The sequence below is a fragment of the Lynx canadensis genome, chromosome D1 (genome assembly GCF_007474595.2).
Source record: "Lynx canadensis isolate LIC74 chromosome D1, mLynCan4.pri.v2, whole genome shotgun sequence".
Taxonomy (NCBI): Eukaryota; Metazoa; Chordata; class Mammalia; order Carnivora; family Felidae; genus Lynx; species Lynx canadensis.
Genome location: NC_044312.2, coordinates 22,813,810 through 22,834,782, shown reverse-complemented (window position 1 = coordinate 22,834,782; position 20,973 = coordinate 22,813,810).

Genomic DNA, 20,973 nt, shown 5'->3' with positions numbered 1-20,973 from the left:
TGTGTTTTAGAAACAAGAGTAGAGTCATTTTTCTTACCTACTGCTTTGATCATTTAACATGTTCCTTACCTCCGCCCCCAATTATTTTCTTGTTATCCTTTATGTTAAAGTTTGATTTTTAAAAACCTTTAATTGATAACAACTTAAAGGATCTATCTCCTGTCATATTTCAAGTGGTATCTTGTGTTCAACTCAGTCCTTGTTTTTTGGTGGATCACTATACTCCAACTTTGCCTAGATCTGATTTAATAATCTTCATGATTCTCTGAAATACATTACACCCAGGTCAAGAAACCTTAACTAAGGCCGTCTAAAATACAGCATATAAAAGAAAATCCTATTCTTGAAAACCAAATTGTATCCTTAAAAATTTTTATTAAGGAAAGTTACAAACACATAAAAAAATTGTATGTAATGAAGCCCCATGAACTCAATGCCCAGTTCCAATAATTATTAACTCATGACCAATCTTGTTGATTCTATATCACTATCCATGTACCTACTTTTATATTGTTTTGAAGAGAATATCAGGCATCTGAAATCTATTATTACATATGATATTTTTACAAAAGACTTTTAAAAAGCATAACCACAATACTATTACCACACCTAAAATATCTAATATATTTCATTAATAGCATCAAATAACCAGTGTTTGATTTTCTACTTGTCTCATTTTTTTTTCCCCTTGTTTGTTTGAACCAGGATCCAATCAAGTCCACACATTGTGACTGGTTGTTTCATTTACATTTCTTTTATAAATTCCTCCTCCATTTTCTTCTTGTGCAGTTTGTTGAGGGAAGCACATTGTTGGTCCTATGGAGTTTCCCATAATCTGGATTTTGCTGATTACATTTAATTTATGCAATTTAATATGGTTTCCTTACCTCTCACTTATAACAGAGGTCTCTTTTAGATGCTTTCCCTACTTAGGTTTATTAACCCATCAGCATCTTTTTCTGTGCTTGAAATATTACTTTCAGTTGGTTATATTGTCATGCTTAAGGTAATCCCTCCTTTATGATATGTTTGCTCACCTCACCCCTTTGTTGACATTTTCAAACTTCTTCAACTGTAGCCCTCTCTTACCTGACTCATTATCTCCTGACTCTAACATTTGCAATTCTTCCTTCTTTAGTCTTGGAAATACAGAGAAAAACAATGGCATAAAGAAAAGCAAAATGAGGGGTTGCCCTGGTGGCTCAGTCAGGTTACGCATCTGACTTGATTTCGGCTCAGGTCATGATCTCACCATTCATGAGTTCAAACCCTGCAACTAGCTCTGTGCTGACGATGTGGAGTCTGCTTGGGATTCTCTCTCTTTCCCTCTCTCTCTCTGTTCCTCCCCTGCTTGTGCTTGCTTGCCCTTTCAAAATAAATAAACAAATTTAAAAAAATTTAAAAAAAGAAAAGCAAAGCAAAATGAAAACAGCTCTCTCTACCCTGCTGCCGCCTCCTATCAGCCTACTTGTCCAATTTCTCCTCTCTATTCCCATTGCTCAGTTGTTTCTTAAGTCCCTGCATTCTGGATTCTATGCTCATCAGTGTATTCAAAGTGTACTCTCAAATGTAACTAGTGATCTTCTTAACCGTCATCTCTAGTTGTTTTCCTCAGTTCCCGTTCTCTCTCTCTTCCTCTCTCTTTTTTTTTTTTTTGAGACTGTTTGATAATTTATTCAGCAAATATTTGTTGAGCACTTAACCTTAAAAATAAAACTGTCAGTTGTTTTACCAGCAAAAATTGGTTTATTTGGGAATAGCAGGGGATTGTTACCTGGGACTGTAACCTGGGACATGCAAGGTTTAGCAAAATGATGGGCAAATACAGAGAACAAAGGAGAGACATTCTTTTGTAGAGGAAAGGAGGAAGTTAGGAGGGGCTGTTGTAAGCAAAAAGTACTTTGGAGTAAACTGGGAATTTGAAGTATTCTAGGGTTTTCATTGGCTGAGTTGTGACAGTCTCTCATTGGTTGGGCTGTTGTCAGGCAAGTAGAAAAAGCCTCCTTCTTCTTTCTGGGGTAGTCGAGTATAGGCTTCTTCCTTTTGGAAATGCAAGGCACATCGCTTTTTATTGGGGAATCTATAATTGACAATGAACTGTAGGGCATGAAACCTCCCCTTTCTGACCTCTCAGCTCCATTTTAAATGAGGTAGCCTTTACTTGGTTTCACAATACCTATGTTAGGTACTGTGCCATGTCTTAGTGATTTGATGATGAATAAAAAGACATGATCCTTGCCCTTATAAAGCTTCCAGTTGGGTAGGAGAAAATAACATTTATCAAACAATCACAAATTATTGTAAAATTACAATTCTGTCCAGTGCTAAAGAGAGGCAAATGTTCTCATAAGAACATCTAATAATGGGGAGATTTGACATAGTGCCACTGAACAAAGAGCTAAAGGATAGTAGGGAAAATGTGGAAGGGTGAGATGGGGGTGAAAGGAGATTTCTAGGCAGAAGGAAAAGCATATGCAAAGGCCTATTGGGGGTGGAAGATTGGAAGATTCAAGAAATTGAAAGAAGACCAGCAAAGAGAGGGTAGAGGTGAGACGGAAGAGGTAGGCAAGGGCCAGGTTATGTAGGTCATGTAGGCCAAGACAAAGAATTTGATTTTTTCCTAAGAACTGTGGAAACTCACTAAAGTGAAGATTGGGATGTGTTATGTGACACATTCATATGTGCATTTGAAATTTTGTCTTGGATGCATTGAGGAGAACGCATCTGAGGGGGCAAGATTATGTGAAGTACAAATGAGAAGCAGTTGCAGTATTTTAGGCAGAACATGGTGGTGGCTTAGGTGAGGATGCGAACAGCCAGAAATAGCAAGAAGAGAGAAGACAGATAGCTATTTAGTGGATAAAACTCATAATGACTTGACCTTGAATTGACTGGGGTTGATGTATGGAAGATAGGTCATGGATTATTTGTACGTTTCTGGTTTTTGCAGCTGGATGCCACTTTCTGAGATGGAGAATTCTGGAAGACCATATTTTGACAGGCAGAGTTAGATTTTGGGCATGGTGAATTTGAGATGCCCTTGAGACATCCAGGTGGAGGTAAAATTAGGCAGTTGGAAATCTGAGTGTGGAGGTCAGATGCAAAGTATGGCCTTGTAGTATTTGCATGTGGGTGGATAGTTGTTTAAGTAATGGGTGTGAATGAGGTCTTCCAGGAAAGAGTATAGAATGAAAAGAAAGCAGCCTAGTCTCTTCTTGAAACTCATCTGGTGAACTCTCTGAGGTTACCCTGTCCTGGCTCTCCTCTCACCTCTCCTCTTCTGCCTCTCAACTGTTGCTGGTTTCCAGAGTATAGTCTTTTCTCCCCCTTGGAGAGCTGAATAGTTTTATCGCTTCCACAACTCATTTTATGTGAGATAAGTTCAAAATATTTCCAATTCTTATTCTTCCCTGGTTTCTAAAATTTATCTTTGCTGTGTACTAAGATTTCTACATGAATACCTTTTTTTGTCTTCCCAAATACAACATATCTAAAATACTATTTATTGTTTCCCTCTGGATTCACCCTTATGATATCCATATTCCTTTCAGTGATCTTATCATTTCCCTGGGCTTTCATCACTGAAGGAATGATCATTTTTTACTCTTTCTTATCCCCATATATCTTATAATTATTTTTTTTTCAATATATGAAATTTATTGTCAAATTGGTTTCCATACAACACCCAGTGCTCATCCCAAAAGGTGCCCTCCTCAATACCCATCACCCCCCCTCCCCCCCCCCCCCCCCCCATCAACCCTCAGTTTGTTCTCAGTTTTTAAGAGTCTCTTATGCTTTGGCTCTCTCCCACTCTAACCTCTTTTTTTTTTTTCCTTCCCCTCCCCCATGGGTTTCTGTTAAGTTTCTCAGGATACACATAAGAGTGAAAACATATGGTATCTGTCTTTCTCTGTATGGCTTATTTCACTTAGCATCACACTCTCCAGTTCCATCCACTTTGCTACAAAGGGCCATATTTCGTTCTTTCTCATTGCCACGTAGTACTCCATTGTGTATATAAACTACAATTTCTTTATCCATTCATCAGTTGATGGACATTTAGGCTCTTTCCATAATTTGACTATTGTTGAGAGTGCTGCTATAAACATTGGGGTACAAGTGCCCCTATGCATCAGTAGTCCTGTATCCCTTGGGTAAATTCCTAGCAGTGCTATTGCTGGGTCATAGGGTAGGTCTATTTTTAATTTTCTGAGGAACCTCCACACTGTTTTCCAGAGTGGCTGCACCAATTTGCATTCAAGAGAGTTCCCGTTTCTCCACATCCTCTGCAGCGTCTATAGTCTCCTGATGTGTTCATTTTGGCCACTCTGACTGGCGTGAGGTGATATCTGAGTGTGGTTTTGATTTGTATTTCCCTGATAAGGAGCAACGTTGAGCATCTTTTCATGTGCCTGTTGGCCATCCAGATGTCTTCTTTAGAGAAGTGTCTATTCATGTTTTCTGCCCATTTCTTCACTATATATCTTATAATTATTAAGTTCTTGCATTTATTTCCTTTTAAAGTCTCCTCTCACTTCCATTTCCTTTTTACTATTAATCTCTAGTTCAGCCCTAATTATTTCACTTTCAGATTCTTTCAGTAACACATTTAATAATATGGAAGGATATGACATAGTAATTAAGACTGTATGCTCGGGGCGCCTGGGTGGCGCAGTCGGCTAGGCGTCCGACTTCAGCCAGGTCACGATCTCGTGGTCCGTGAGTTCGAGCCCCGCGTCGGGCTCTGGGCTGATGGCTCAGAGCCTGGAGCCTGTTTCCGATTCTGTGTCTCCCTCTCTCTCTGCCCCTCCCCCGTTCATGCTCTGTCTCTCTCTGTCCCAAAAATAAATAAACGTTAAAAAAAAAAAAAAAAAAAAAAAAAAAAAAAAAAAAAACTGTATGCTCTGAGCTCATATTATCTGGGCTCAAAATCTAACTCCTCCACTCCCTAGTTTTATGACTTCGGCAAGTTATATGGCATCTCTTTGATTCGATTTTCTTACTTTTAAAATGAAGATGATAATCTGACTTTCATAGGGTTGTTGTGAAAGTTAAATGAGAAAATGCACATTAGCACAGTGTCTACCAAATAATAATAACTTGCCGCATTATAGATCTTATATAGTATAGTTGACCCTTAAACAACACAGATTTAAACTGTGCAGGCTGACTGATAATGTAGTTTTTTAAAATAAATATAATAATAGTACTGTAAATATATTTTTCTTCCTTATGATTTTCTTAATATTTTCTTTTTTCTACCTTTATTATAAGACTACAGTGTATAATATATATAACATTCAAAATATGTATTAACCAACTATCTTATCAGTAAGGCTTCTGGTGAACAGAGGCTATTAGTAGTAGTTAAGGTTTTGGGGAGTCAAAAGTTACATGCAGATTTGCAACTTCACTAGAATTTACCAGTGGAGTCATCTGGGCCATGGGTTTCCTTTGTGGAAAGTTTTTTGATTATTAATTTAATATTTTAAATAGTTATGGAACTAATCAAATTATTCAGTATTGGGTAAATTGCAATAGTCTGTAATGTTTGAGGAATTGGTCCATTTTGTCTAAGTTGTCAAATTTATTTATATAGAGTCGTTCATAGTATTACCTTATTATCTTTTTGAGGTCATCAAGGTCTGTAGTGACATCCCATGCTTCATTCCTGATGTTGGAAATAATATTTCTTCTCTATTTTGTCAGTCTTACTAGAGGTTTCTAAATTTTTTAGATCTTTTCAAAGAATCAGCTCTTTTATTTTTTTCAATTGTTTTTCTGTTTTCATTTTCGTTGATTTCTCCTATTATTTCCTTCCTTCTGTGTAGGGTTTAATTCGCTCTTGTTTTCTTAGGTTCTTGAGATGGGAGCTTAGAATATTGATATGTGACTTTTCCTCTGTTCAGATGTATGCATTTCTTGCTATAAAAGGAGCTATAAAAAGAGCACTGCGTTAGCTCCTTTCTACAAGTTTTGACATATTTTAATTTTTATTCAGTTCAATGCATTTAAAACAATTTTCCCTTGAAACTTCCTCTTTGATCCATGGGGTACCTAAAAGTGTGTTGTTTAGTTTTCAAGTGTGTGTAGATTTTCTTATTATCTTTTTGTTATGAATTTCTGGTTTGATTCCATTGTTGTTGGAGGATGCACTTTGTGTGAGTTTAAGTCTTTTAAGTTTATTTAAGTTTGTTTATGGCCCAGATGTGGCAGACCTTGGTACATGTTCTGTGGGCACCTAAAACAGTGTTTATTCTTTTGTTATTGGGTAAAAGGTTTAGCAAATGTCAGATCCTTTGGTTGATTATGGTACTGAGTTCACCCATGTACTTGCTAAATTTATGTCTAGTTGTCTTATCAATTGTTGAGAGAAAAATGTGGACATCTCCAGCTATGATTGTGGATTTGTCTATTCCTTCAGTTCTATCAGTTTTTGCTTTACATATTTTATAGCTCTGTTGTTGGATGTTTGCTTATTTAGAATTGCTCTGCCTTCTTGATGGATTGGCCCTTTTATGTAATGTTCCTCTCTGTCTCTGGTAATTTTCTTTGCCCCAAAGTCTACTTTATCTATGGTTAATAACTCCTGCTGTCTTTTGATTATTTGTATGCTGTATCTTTTTCATCCTTTTATTTTCAATATTATATTTAGAGTGAGTTTCTTATAGATAACATAAAGTTGTATCATGTTTGCTAATCCACTCTGCCAATCTGTGTCTTGATGTATTTAGAACATTTACAGGTAGGATAATAATTGATATTTTGGACTTTAAGTCAGTCATTTAATTAGTTTTGTTTTTGTTTTTCATGTCTTTTAGTTTTTCCTGCCTTCATATAGAGTACAGGAATAATTTTTAGAATTCCATTTTTATTTATCTGTTTGCATTTTCTCTCACTTTATTCTTGGTGAGTCTAACTGAAAGTTCGTTTTATCTTATTCTTTTCAAAAAAGCAGCTCTTAGTTTTATTGATCTTTTCTATTGCCTTTTAAGTCTCTACTTCACTTATTTCCACTCTTATCCTTGTTATTTCCTTCCTTCTGTTACTTTTGAACTTCATTTGTTCTTCTTTTTCTAGTTCCTTGAGGTGTCAGGTTAGGTTGTGTATTTAAGGTCTTTCTTGTTTCTTAACGTAGACGTTCATCTCTGTGAACTTCCCTCTTAGAACTGCTTTTGCCCCCCCTCAGTTTTGGTGTGTTGAATTTCCATTTTCATTTGGCTTGAGGTATTTTTTGATTTATGATTTGATTTCTTCTTTGACTCATTGGCTGTTCAGTAGCATGTTGTTTAATCTCTATATATTTATGAATTTTCCAGTTTTCTTTTTGTAATTGATTTCTAGTTTCAAACCATTGTAATTGAAAAAGATGCCTGATATGACTTCATTCTCTTTAAATGTATTAAGACTTGTTTTGTGGCCTAATTTATGATCTGTCCAGGAGAATGTGTTTGCTTAAGCCATGTGTGCTTAAGAAAGGTATGCATTCTGCTGCTTTTGGATGAAATGTTCTGTATATGTCTTTTAAGTTCATCTGGTCTAATGTGTCATTTAAGGCCAATGTTTACTTATTGATTTTCTGTCTGGATGATCTGTCCTTTGGTGAAAACAGAGTATTAAAGTCCCCTGATATTACCAACTTAGAGGTGCCTGGGTGGCTCAGTTAAATGAGCATCTATCTGACTCTTGGTTTCGGCTCAGGTCGTGGTCTCACAGTCATGAGATCGAGCCCCTGTGTCAGGATCCATGGTGGGCATGGAAGCTGCGTAAGATTCTCCCTCTCCCTATGCCTCTCCCAACTCGCTTGCACACTCTCTCTCAAAATATTTTTTTCTCATGTTTTATCTTGTTCTTTCATTTGGAACATATTCCTCTATTTCTTCATTTTCATTGTGTTAATGTACACACATTAGATAAAATAGCCTCCTCTCCCAGTCTTAAAGGAATGGCATTGTGCAGCAGATGAGCTTTATTATTCAACCTTGCCCTATCTCTTGGTTGCCTTTCAAACCTTTGTGATCGTGAAAACAGCCTGTTTTAACGCTAGTGACTCTGAGTAGTTGAGGGTGTGCTAGATCCGTCAGTGTCCTGGATGGGATGATCCCAGTCAGCACCTAGATTCAGGCTGATGAAAGCCAGATCCTCAGGCAGTAGCTTGTAGAGTATGCAAATATACCTCTTTCAGAGGAAGACTGGGAGATAAGAGTTTCTGTCTGTTCCCTTTGTGCTGATGGCCAGTTAAGAGTTGTTTCTTTCTTTGCTACTGTATCACTGAACCCATGAACATAAGCCCCACTGGCCATCAGACTTAGGCTATCAAACGATGTGTCCTCTGGGCAGCCAGGGCGTTAGATGTGTACATAAGCACCTTTCTTGGAGATGCAAACAACTTGGGGCAGGGCAGAGGGAGAGCACAGAAATGACGCCACTACCCTCCCTGGTCCCTGGAGAAGTTGGCCCCTAGATGTAGTTTAATTAGAAGCCTGCCCCTCAGGCCACAGCTATGAAGATAATTCAATAGGCCTCTTTCATAAATACCAGCAACCCTGACTGAGATAGAGAGATAGTGCTAAAATGGTACCCACTGGCCCTCATCCCTAGATGGTACCTAAGTGGGCCTCGAGATGTGTGTTAAACCAGCAGTTTACCCCTCAGGCCAAAGCTCCAAGAGGAGCAAATAAGCCTCTTTCACAGAGAAACCAGCGTGTGTTTTGGTCACTGTCTCTGCTGTGCCCTGAGATCGGTAGCTGCCAAGTCTTGTCTCTTCATTTGTTACATTCCCATGGGACCGTGAACACAAGAGCCACTGGCCACCAGAGCGAGGCAACTAGAGGTGTTCCCAGGAGGGGATACCAGTCGTATGGACTAACTCCCCTCCAGGGCACACCAATGATCTGTGGTACAGCACAAGGAGAATAGGAAGAAAGTGCCCTCCCCCCAAGGTCTCTGGAGAGGATTAGAGTTGGCCCTTAGATGTGTGTTTATTTTATTTTTTTTTTAATTTTACTTACTTTATTTATTTTTTATTTAAACTTTAGTTAACATACAGTGCAATATTAGTTTCAGGGGTGGAATTCAGTGATTCATCAAAACACTTGATTATATAAAACACCCAGTGCTCATCACAACAAGTTCCCTCCTTAGTACCCATCTAGCCCATCTTCCACTCACCTCCCTCTGTCAACCCATAGTTTGTTCTCTATCATTCAGAATCTTCTTGTGGTTTGCTTCCCTTTCTTCTCTCCCCGCTCCCATAAGTTCATCTATTTTGTTTCTTAAATTCCACATATTGAGTGAAATCATATGGTATTTGTCTTTCTCTGATTGACTTGTTTTGCTTAGCATAATACACTCTACCTCCATCCACGTCATTTCAAATGGCAAGATTTCATTCTTTTTGATGGCTGAGTAATATTCCATTGCATATGTATACCACATCTTCTTTACCCATTAATCATTCTGTGGACATTTGGGCTCTCTCTATAGTTTGGCTATTGTTTATAATGCTGCTATAACTATTTGAAGGGGTGCATGTACCCCTTCAAATCTGTATTTTTGTATCCTTTGGGTAAATACCTAATAGTGCAATTGCTGGATTTTAGGGTAGTTCTATTTTTAGTTTCTTTTTTTTTTTTAATTTTTTAACGTTTATTTATTATTGAGAGATAGAGAGACACAGAGCATGAGCAGGGGAGGGGCAGAGAGAGGGGGAGACATAGAATCCGAAGTAGGTTCCAGGCTCTGAGCTGTCAGCACAGAGCCTGACACGGGGCTCAAACTCACAAACTGCGACATCATGACCTGAGCCAAAGTCGGTCGCTTAACCAACTGAGCCACCCAGGCACCCCTCTATTTTTAGTTTCTTGAAGAACCTCTATACTGTTCTCCAGAGTGGCTGCAACAGTTTGCATTCCCACCAGTAGTTCAAGAGGGTTCCCCTTTCTCTGCATCCTTGCCAACATCTGTTGTTTCTTGTGTTGTTCATTTTAGTCATTCTGACAGTTGTGAGGTGGTATCTCATTGCGGTTTTGATTTATATCTCCCTGATGATGAGTAATACTGAGCATCTTTTGATGTGTCTGTTAGCCACCTGTTCATGTCTTCTGCCCATTTCTTAACTAGGTTGTTCATTTTTTGGGTGTTGAGTTTGATAAGTTCTTTATAGATTTTGAATACTAACCCTTTATCCAATATGCTGTTTGCAAATATCTTCTCCCATTCTGTAGGCTGCCTTTAAGTTTTGCTGCTTGCTTCCTATATGTGTGTTTAATAAGCCTGTTCCTCAGGCCGTAGCTATGAACATAAGCTAATAAGTCTCTTTCATAGGAAGACTGGGCACCTCAGTCTGTTGTCTCTCTGCTGTGCCCTGGGAGGTAGTTAAGGTGTCTTTTTCCATTGTCTATAATCCTGTGGGACCCACAAGTGTAAGCCTCACTGACCACCAGGCGACCTAGAGGTGGGCAGCAGGCACAAATATCAGAGCACCAGAGGAGAGTATAAGTTCCTTTCCAGGAGATACCAGTGGCCTGGAGCAAGGCAGAGGGTGAGCACAAAGAAGATGCCTGTAGGCCTCTGTTTTTGGAGAGTGTTTCATTAGGCCTGTAGATGAGTGTTAAATTAGATGCTTTCCCCTCTGGCGGATGCTTTAAGATAAATAGATAAGCTTCTTTCACCCAAAGTCTTGGTACTTTTTCCACTGGCTGCCTTTGTACTGGGCTCTGGAGTGGGTGAGTCTGCACAAGCCCTTTAAGAACTGTTTCTTAGTTGAAACAGCCTTGTGGGTCTCATGGACACAAGCCTTATTGGTTTTCAAAACCAGATGTTTTGGGGACTGTCTTTCAGGTGCAGGTCTTTAAAGTTGGGGTACCAGGTGTGTGGTTCAAACCCTTCACTCTTCAAGGAGAAACTTGGGTTTGTGAGTTCTCTCCTGATCATAAGTTGCTGTGTGTTGTGGGAGAAGGGGACATTTATGACATGTCTCAGTTTCTCCTCCCCTTCATGTTATGTTATGTTTTTTTTGTTTTTTTTTATCCAACATGTAGGAGCTGCTTAGCTAGTTTTGGGTTTCTCTCAGAGGATCTTTCTCCATATATAGATTTTGTATGTCTGTGGGAAGGGGTTGAGTGCAGGATCCTACTACATCACTGTTGAACTGAAACCTACATTTTAATTTATCTATAATGTTTTTGAGTGACTCTCTTTGTATAGGTCCTTTAGTGGTTGCTCGAGGTGTTATATATGCATAACTTATTGTGGGGAAATATGTTCTACTTACATAAATGGGTTAGAAAAAAGCTTAGGACAGAAAGCTGCCACCACGGGGCAAAAGCACCCAAGGTTAGCTAGTGAGATATTGTAATGGGATCATGAGTAACTTGTTATATCACCTGCAGGAAATTACTTTTCATCTGATACCAATATACTATTGTACATTGATCACAAACCCCACTTGCCCCCCAAGACTCTTTGCTTCTTACAACACACAAGTTAATGATTACTGTCTGATTGTTTTCTCCACATTCACGTGTGTAAGATCTTGTTTTCTTCACATTCACCATGTGGGTCCATAATTACGGAGACAAAACTCCTGTTTGGGGCTCTTGTCTCCTGGACATTAGCCACTCTCATATTCAATTCTGTGTCTTCTCTCTTGCTGGATAAGAAAGAACTCCAGACTCATAGTCTGCGACAACTTATCACTGTCTATAGGTGTTGCCATTTTACCAGTTGGAATGCAGTATAGGATCCCTTTGTCCTTTTATGTCCCTTTATAATATAATCCTCCATTTTTAATTGTTTTAAATATTTCTTTTTCATACATCAAGAACTACATCAGACAATATTATAATTTTTGCTTTCTCTGTCAAATGTAATTTTGAAAACTCAAATGAGGAAGGAAAGTCTGTTGTGTTTATCCATTCTCTTATGATGTTTTATCTTTGTTCTTGATGTCCCAAGAGCAGCATATTCTAAGTACTTCCTTTAGCCATTCTTTTAGGGTCAGTCTACTGGCAACATATTCTCCTAGTTTTCTTCATCTTAGAATGTCTTGTGTCTCCCTTTCATTCCTGAAGTATATTTTTGCTGAATATAGGATCTACCCATTCTTTTCTTTCAATAGGAAAATGTACTTCCTTATAGCCTCCGCGGTTTCTGATGAGAAATATTACCATTGAATTGTTTCCCCTTGTGGATAAAATGTCATTTCTTTCTTGCTGCTTTCAAGACTTTTCTCTTTGTCTGCAGTTTTTAAAAGGTCGGCTGTGATGTGTCTTGGTGTGGATTTCTTTGCGTTTGACTGTGAGATTTTTCACTCTGCCCTAGGGAATAAGCACTGTGCTTTTTATCGTGCTTTTTCCTGCTTTGTGTAGTTTGTTCACACATGTGCCAATCAGTACTCAGTTGAATACTTGAGAGAGATCCTCTCCAGATCTGTGTTCTCTCTGTACTCTTTTCTCCAGTTCCCTTCTCTGTGAGCTCTAGCCATCTTGGTCTCTCCAGACCGTCAATTTTGCCTCTTCAATTAGGCACACGTCCTTAGCCTGCGAATTCTCCAGGTGTAAGATGGTACAGTCATAGTCATATGGCTCACCTCGCTTAATTTTCCATGCTTCAGGAATCACTGACCTACGTTACCTTGAAAACTATGTACAATATTCTATTCATTTTTTGAGTTTCTCTAGGCAGGAGGATAAATCTGGTCCTTATTAGACCATCTTGACTAAGATGATTTTTAATGGGACTAAAAATCAGCAGGTGGATCAGATAATACCCAGTTCATGCTGGGCAGCTCAGGTTTCATGGTAACTTGGTATCCCATGGTCCAGTGTTTAGGTGAGTTGAATGGGAATGTGGTGGGAATCACTGCCCCTGCATCCCTTATATCCTGGATGGTGGCACTAAGCTCTGAAATCCCTCCTAAGAATTGCTTTAGGTTTACCGTTTTCCTAGGTAGAGGCATTTCTAATGGTTTCTATTTGACCTTTCTTGCCATAATAGCTCTCGTTCCATAGTCAGGGAAGCAATAAGGAATTCTGCCAGCTAAGTATGTCTATTCCAAGTATGCATTCTGAAATTGGAAAAGTAAACACAGGAAGGTTCAGGGACCCATTGGACCCACTGTGAAATTGACCTGAGCTCAAACTCCATCGATCACCTGACCTTCCTGAACCCCTGCTCTGACTGGTTTTGGGTCTCCTGGAATTAGTGTCAATTCAGAGCCAGTTTCTAGTAATCCCTGAAAGGTCTGAATATTTCCTGTTCCCCACTTCACAGTTACCCTGGTAAAAGGCCGTAGGTCCCTTTGAGCAAGGCTGGGAGCAATAATGACAGTATACATTTTCAGTAATGTACTTCAAGAAGAAGGAGACACCCCCTTCATTCAAAGGATTCTGAGTCTGTAAACTTGCTCAAGTCAATGAACGATTGAGGAGTCCCTGATCCTGTTTTTATGATTCAAGTTAGACTTTTGTTCACCGATGTAGAACTTTCCTGCTTGTATAGAACAAGTAAGAATTTATTAAATTTTCTATCTATTTCACTTGTAGGAACACTATAATTAACTAGCCAAAGCTATAAGTCTGTGTAAGTCAAACTATCAGATTGCTGCTTTGGCTCTCTTGTCCCTTGCAGTAACCAGGCCCACCTTGCTGATGGTGTTGGGGTGTCACCACTTGGCTTCTGCCACCCTGGGGTCCAATTTGTCCCAATGCATTTAGGTTTTCCAGTTGTGACTGCAGTTTCTACTGTAAGTTCTGTCCTATAAGAGAAGGGTGATCATAGAGCTCCTCAAGGATGCTGGGGCTCCCCTCACAAATTTATTTGTCAAAGTAGCGGTGAGAAGACGTACGTCTGAGCACCCCCCATCTCCCCCCCCTCGCCCCCCACCAAACCCTGTGGGTAAGTAAGTCTTAAATCACAATGCACTCTGACATTCCAATCTCCCTAAGCCTTTGAATCCCTTCCTCTAACTGCCTTTCTAACTCCCAAACTGCAAAATTAAATGCACAATCTCTGTTTAGTGTGCCCATATCAATAACTTCAGCCTGATCCAACTTTATTTTCCTTCCATCATTATCCCATACTCTTAGTATCCATTTCCACACATGTGCCCCAGATTTCTGCTTGTATGGATTATAAAAATCAAATACTTCTTTCTTTTGGAGTATAGCACATGGGTCACCTCACCTTAAGTGGCCTGCTAGGACTTGATTCTAGTTCTAGGTCTAGAAGCAAAGGGGTGTGTTGGGGTGGATCCTGAGGAGAATCTGTATTATCTTGTAAGGCAGCTGCCTCAGGGGTGGCCATTATAGTTTCCTCAGTCAATGCAGGGTTAATCCCCTCAGATGGGGGTGGAACAGCTGACACTACTGGACATGAGGATACTGCTGCCACTGGGTCTGGGGAGGCCAGTGCCACTGCAGTTGGGTGAAACACTTCAGCTGAGGGTGGGGAAGTCAGTTCCCCTGGGGACAGGGAGGAGTCTTCCACCAGCAGAGAAGACTCTTCAAAATTTAGCAGTTCGATGTCCCCACCTCCATCATTCTAACTTATTCTTTCTCAATTAATGACCTCTTTGTAACAGTAGAGCCTTTGAAAGACCAGGAGTTCAAGTTACATCGTAATGCAGCCACTTGTAGGATGAGGGTCTGCATTTAATTTTCAGCAATTTCAGCCCTGCAGCTAGAGGAGATGAAAGGTCTCCTTCAGGGCACACATGAAGTTCTCAGTCATTTCTGTGGCCCAGGACCTGGACATTCAAATCTCTGAACTCATCCTTTTCTTTCCCCACGTTGTCTAGTGATCTTGGGAGCAACTAGCCAATCTTATCCTATTTGTTAGTTTTCTGAAAATGTTTGAAAGTACACATAGCCATTTTAGTCTTGTTTCTTATGAGTAATTAATGAGTGCCCAGTGGAGATATTTTGCTTATCTTTATTGCCAGATTATACAATCAACTATCTTTGCACTCTTTACTACTGGAAATAGAGTCCTTAGTGTCTTTAAATCTAATCAGATTAGAGGGGCACCTGGGTGACTCAGTTGGTTAAGCGTCTGACTTTGGCTCAGGTCATGATCTCACAGTTCATGGGTTCGAGCCCCGCATCGGGCTCTGTGCAGACAGCTTGGAGCCTGGAGCCTGCTCAGATCCTGTCTCCTTCTCTCTCTGCCTCTACCCTGTTTGTGCTCTCTCTCTCTCTCTCAAAAATAAATAAACATTAAAAACATTTTTTTTTTAAATCTCATCGGATTAGAGAGCCAATTTCAGAAACCCCAGAACTAATTCAGAATACTCATCTTTACAGTTCTGCTCCTTTAGAATCACCGTCAGTACCAAAATCTTTTTTTTTACTAAAAAAATTTTTAATGTTTATTTTTGAGACAGAGAGAAACAGAGTGCAAGTGGGAGAGGGACAGAGAAAGAGGGAGACACAGAATCCGAAGCAGGCTCCAGGCTCCAAGCTGTCAGCACAGAGCCCAACATGGGGCTTGAACCCACGAACCGTGAGATCATGACCTGAGCCAAAGTCGGATGCTTAATCGACCAAGCCACCCAGGTACCCCAGTACCAAAATCTTTATTAGTCAGAGAAGCAGATCTAGTAAGGAGATTAATACAGATGTGTATGTATATGTTATATTTATATAGAAGCCATATTTATAACTTTAAAAATATATAATTATTTATTTATTATAGGAATTGGTTCATGTGATCATGGAGGCCAAGAAGTCCCACAATTAGTCATCTGCAAGCTGGAGAACCCGGCCAGTGGTGCAATTCAATCTGAGTCCAAAGGCCTGAGAACCAGGATCTTCGATGGCTGTACTGGCTTAAGCCAGGAGAGCAAATTTGCCCATCTGCATTTTTGTTCTATCCAGGCCTTCAATGGATTGGATGGTGTCTACCCTCATTTGTGAAGGTGATCTTCTTTATGCCGTCTACTGATTCAAATGCTACTTTCTTCTGGAAACATCCTCACAGATGCACCCAGACAGAATGCTTTACCAGCTATCTGGGTACCCCTTAGCCCAGCCTAGCTGACACTAAAATTAACCATCACACCTACCGCCTTCTCCCATATCCTGCCATCTTAATTTTACATCCCAGTCTTCTCTCCTGAGCTACATGATCACATAGCTACTGTCTACTTGCCATTTTTACTTGAATGTCTCACTTTACTTTCAGATATAATATGTACAAAGTTGAATTACCTCCCTTCTTCATGCCACAATGACAGAATTCCTCAGCGAGGGGATTTCTCCCTGTGAGTGATGACACTTACACTCAGTTGCACATACCGGATACCTGAGAGTCATTGATATCCACCCTTTTCTCCATTCTAGTAGATCACCTACAATCTACCCAAAGTATAGCTCAGACGCTTCCATTTTCCCCTATTTATTTTTGAGAGAGAGAGAGAGAGAGAGAATGAGCGGGGGAGGGGCAGGGAGAGAGGGGGCAGGGGATCCCAAGCAGGCTCTGCACTGACAGCTGTGAGCCCGACGCGGGGCTCAAACCCATGAACCGCCAGATCATGACCTGAGCCGAAGTTGAAAGCTCAGTTGACTGACCCACCCAAGTGCCACCATCCTTCTCTCTCTTAATGTTGCCGTCCCCAGAGCTCATCTGTGACCACCTGTGATTTTTGTATTTATGTTCTAGTATTCTCTTTGGTTTGTTCATAGCACGTAAACACACTTCATAATTATTCTTTTACTTACTTGCATATTCATTTCTTGAGAGTGGGAACCATGACTATCATATTTGTCATTGTTTTCCCAGCTCATAGGACAGTGCCTGGTACTCAGAGGTAGGATTAGTAGATATTTGCTGCATGAATGAGAGCATTGAGGCAGAGCCTCTGCTTCTCTGTCGAAAGGAACCAGCAAGAGCAGCCTCATTCTGTGGCAATCACAACATTACCCAGCAGGGGGAGGGGGGGTGCATACCAGACAGAGTGTGTCAGAGGGACCATGTCTACTGGAGTCTCCATTGGGCTGGTGGAGGAGGCTCCCTGTTCTGGTTGTCATCTTAGGACTGTAACTCCAACTACTGTAATCACACAAACTGGTAACTGTAAACTGATTACCTTGAAAATATGTGGTTTGAGGGAGCTTTGGAGGATGGCAAGATCATCAACTTCTTTTTATATTCCTGTATTTTCTTTAAAACTTTATTTAAAGAGAGAGAGTGTGCATGTGCACGAGCAGGGGGAGGGGTAGAGAGCAAGAGGGATAGAGAGAATTCCAAGCTCTATGATGTGGTGCTCGATCTCATGAACCATGAGATCCTGACCTGAGTGGAAATCAAGAGTCAGATGCTTAGCCAACTGAGCCACCTAGGCACCCCTTTACATTCCTGTATTATTTAAAATTTTATAGCAGGCATATGTTACATTATGATTTAAAATTTTTATAGAAGTTTAAATAAATGTGTTTAAAAATAACGCACTTGGTTAAAAACTAAAACGTATTTGGTTGAGAAATGATGCTGCACGATTAATTTCTGAATGTGCTTTTCAGTGGTTCCAAGAGATTTGGCTTCGAAGACAGAATATTCTTTTGAGCAGAGTAAGACTGAGTCAGACTTCTTTCTTCATTTGCTCTTTTCTTCTTAATCTTCTATTCTGTGATTTTTCTATGCCATGATAGCTTCATTTGCTTTTGGTTTTGATTTGTCTTATTCTAATTTGTGATGGAATACAGGTTATCTCCTTGTAAAAGGAAAATTACTGATACTCTGGATGTGACTGCTAGGTGAGATTAGATACAATCAGAGTCACCTGTATGTACATAGGTAGGTAGTGACCAGGTTTGTAAGGCCCTAAGCCTCTGTCAGAAAGGGTTAGAGAAGAGGGGAATATGAAGATAGCTTATAAACTCACAACTCAGACATGTAGTATTTTGTTAAAGGATGTAGATTCTCATCTAGAAACAGAAAGAAGGTCTATAGCACTTAGGTTTGGGTTCTGTCTTAGATCTAGAACACCAGCTGTTATAGCAGACTTTCCTGGGACCTCAGCTAAAATCCTGAGACAGGCAGCAGGGCAGAGCGTCTGCCTTTGATCCTTGCCACAAAATACTGAAAATTTCATGTTTCCAGGGGTACAGGGCCAATGCCTGAGAAGGAGGATTTGAACTTTGGCTAGGCACCATTACCAAGGAATTTCGAGTGACAGGGAAAGAGAAGGCGAGTAACCAAATGTGTTCAGATGATGCAGATATGAGTATGGAAATGATGTCATTAAGAACAGCTAACATCTGTGGAGAAATTCTGACGTACCAGTCGCTGTAGCAAGCTCTTTAGGGGTATATTATCTTGTGTAACTATTACCACAGTCCTAAGATAGTATTATCCTGTTTATAGATGAAGAAATAGGGGCACAGAAGCCACACATCTACTAAATGAGGAGTGGAGTTTGAAGTTAGGAATTCTGCCTCAAAAACTCACTCTTGTACCTTCCACTCTCACTATACTCCTTTCTGCTATACATGTCTGATGTCATCTCTTAGGGCAGACCCAAGCTCAAATGCCAACAAATAATGTAAATTAGATTTAATTAGTTGTATCTGGGAGAAAATATAGAGTAGTGGAGGCTGTAAGAAACCGGGTGACCCTAGTTGGAAAGGACAGCAGGTATTGAGTTCAGGTGGATTGTAGCCATGGGGTATTTCGGGTTCAGTATTGAAAAATCCTTGATGCTTAAAAATACCACGTGTGGGGGCGCCTGGGTGGCGCAGTCGGTTAAGCATCCGACTTCAGCCAGGTCACGATCTCGCAGTCTGTGAGTTCGAGCCCCGCGTCGGGCTCTGGGCTGATGGCTCAGAGCCTGGAGCCTGTTTCCGATTCTGTGTCTCCTTCTCTCTCTGTCCCTCCCCCGTTCATGCTCTGTCTCTCTCTGTCCCAAAAATAAATAAACGTTGAAAAAAAAAAAAAATTAAAAAAAAAAAAATACCACGTGTGCTGTAAAATATCTAGAAATCTGGATATTTTTGTGAATTCTTCTTGTATTTCTTATTTAAAAAATTTTGTTATTATAAAACTGTCCCATGCAAATCTAACAAAGCACATCTGGTAGCAAAATGTGAAAGCTGGAAAAGGGAGGCCATTTATTTTTACTTCCTCTAAATCACACATACCCTTCTATGACAGAGTAGACCTGGACATCACAGCCTTATAGGACAGTCATTCTGTACCATGAAGGAATTTTCGCTGAGTTCTCCAATTTTAGTTGTTGGATTGTTAAAGGAGGAGCCAAAGAGAATTTACAAATCCCTTTTCTTTTCCTTTCTTCCCAGAACAATTGTCTGGCTTCTAAAACTGTTGTCTTCTACATAATCTCATTTTGAATGTCAATCTTTGAGTATTATCTCCTGACTTTGTTCTGCTCTCCTTGTGAAACAAATACCAATTCACCCATGGGCAATAAAGTTGGCTATTGCAGGAGCCAAAAGTAAAATAAATTTTATTCTTTTTTGTTCTTTCTCCCAGGCTCAGAAGCCTCAGGACCTGTGTGCAGGACCTCAGTGCCTAGGCGATGTCTATCTACCTTAGCTCCTGTCAAGAAAGCTAAGCTTAAGAGGTTGGCTGGGAAAATGGCAGGGTAGAAGGACCATAAGCTTGCTTTGTCCCACAGATACAACTAGATAACACTCTCATCAGCATAAATCACTCAGAAAAATGATCCGAAGACTGGCAGAACAAACTCCAAAACTAAAATTAGGCCACATCAAAGAAGGTAAGAAGGGCAAAGATGCAGTCTGGGAGTGAAATGGATCATGACCATACACGGTGGGGAGGGAGCTGGTGGCACAGAGAAGGGCAAAAGACAGACGTTCACACTGAAGAGCCCATGAGCAGGGAGGACATTTGCCTTTGAAAGCAAGAGGGGCTGAATTTCATGAGTTTTTATAACCAGCAGGACTTAAAGCTTGGAATCTTAAAAATTGGTGGGCTTGGCTCTGGGAGATCCCAGAGGGTTTTAGGAAATGGAATCCCTATCCTTAAAGAGACAGCATGACAAACAGCCTGTGCAGATACGCTGTAGGACCAGGACTTGGGAAAATGCTGGGAGAAGACGAGAGGGAGAGTGTTTGCTCATCTCAGAGCATGACCTGGAGAGACCCCTCCAGGAACAAAGGAGCTAGCAGCACCATTTCCCTCCCCTGCTGCTCAGCACAAACACACAGCCACCCGCAGGAACCAGCAGGGCTGGGACACTCACTACCTAACTTGCTTACGTCAAGCAGTGCTTGCTTCAGCAGATCTGCCCTTCCCAGTCATGCCTGCCTCAGTCTTGGTGCTGTGGGCCCTTCTCATGCAAACCCTGCCAGTACCACATCTAACCTGTGTGTATTGCGGGACCTTAATTCTGGCAGCGGCAGGGGCAGGTCTCATTTTGTAAGCAGACCACCACACACCTTGCTAAAATGCACCCCACCCCTGCTGGGGACCAATAGACAAAGAGAGCCTCTGTAGACAATGGTACTGAAGGAAAAAGAGGCAAAACTCAAAAGCAGAGCACATGCAACACACATAGGAGACACTCCCTGAAGCGCCAGGCCCTGAGGAACATGGGACACTGCATTGCAGGGCACTACAGGACTTCTTTATAAGGCTGTTATTGTTAAGAGCAAGAGAAGTGGCTGACTTTCCTAACACAGAAACAGACACAGAAAGTTAGACAAAATGAGACAGAGAAATATGTCCCAAATGAAACAATAGGAGCAAACCACAGCGAGAGACCTAAGCGAAATGGACATAAGTAATATGCCTGATAAGAGAATTTAAAATAATGGTTATAAAGATACTCGACTGGAGAAGAGTGGAAGACATCTGTGAGACCCTTAACACAGATATAAAAAAGAACCAATCAGAGATCAAGAACACAATAAATGAAATTTAAAATACGCTTGAGGCTCTCTCTCTCTCTCTCTCTCTCTCTCTCTCTCTCTCTCTCTCAACATAAATAAA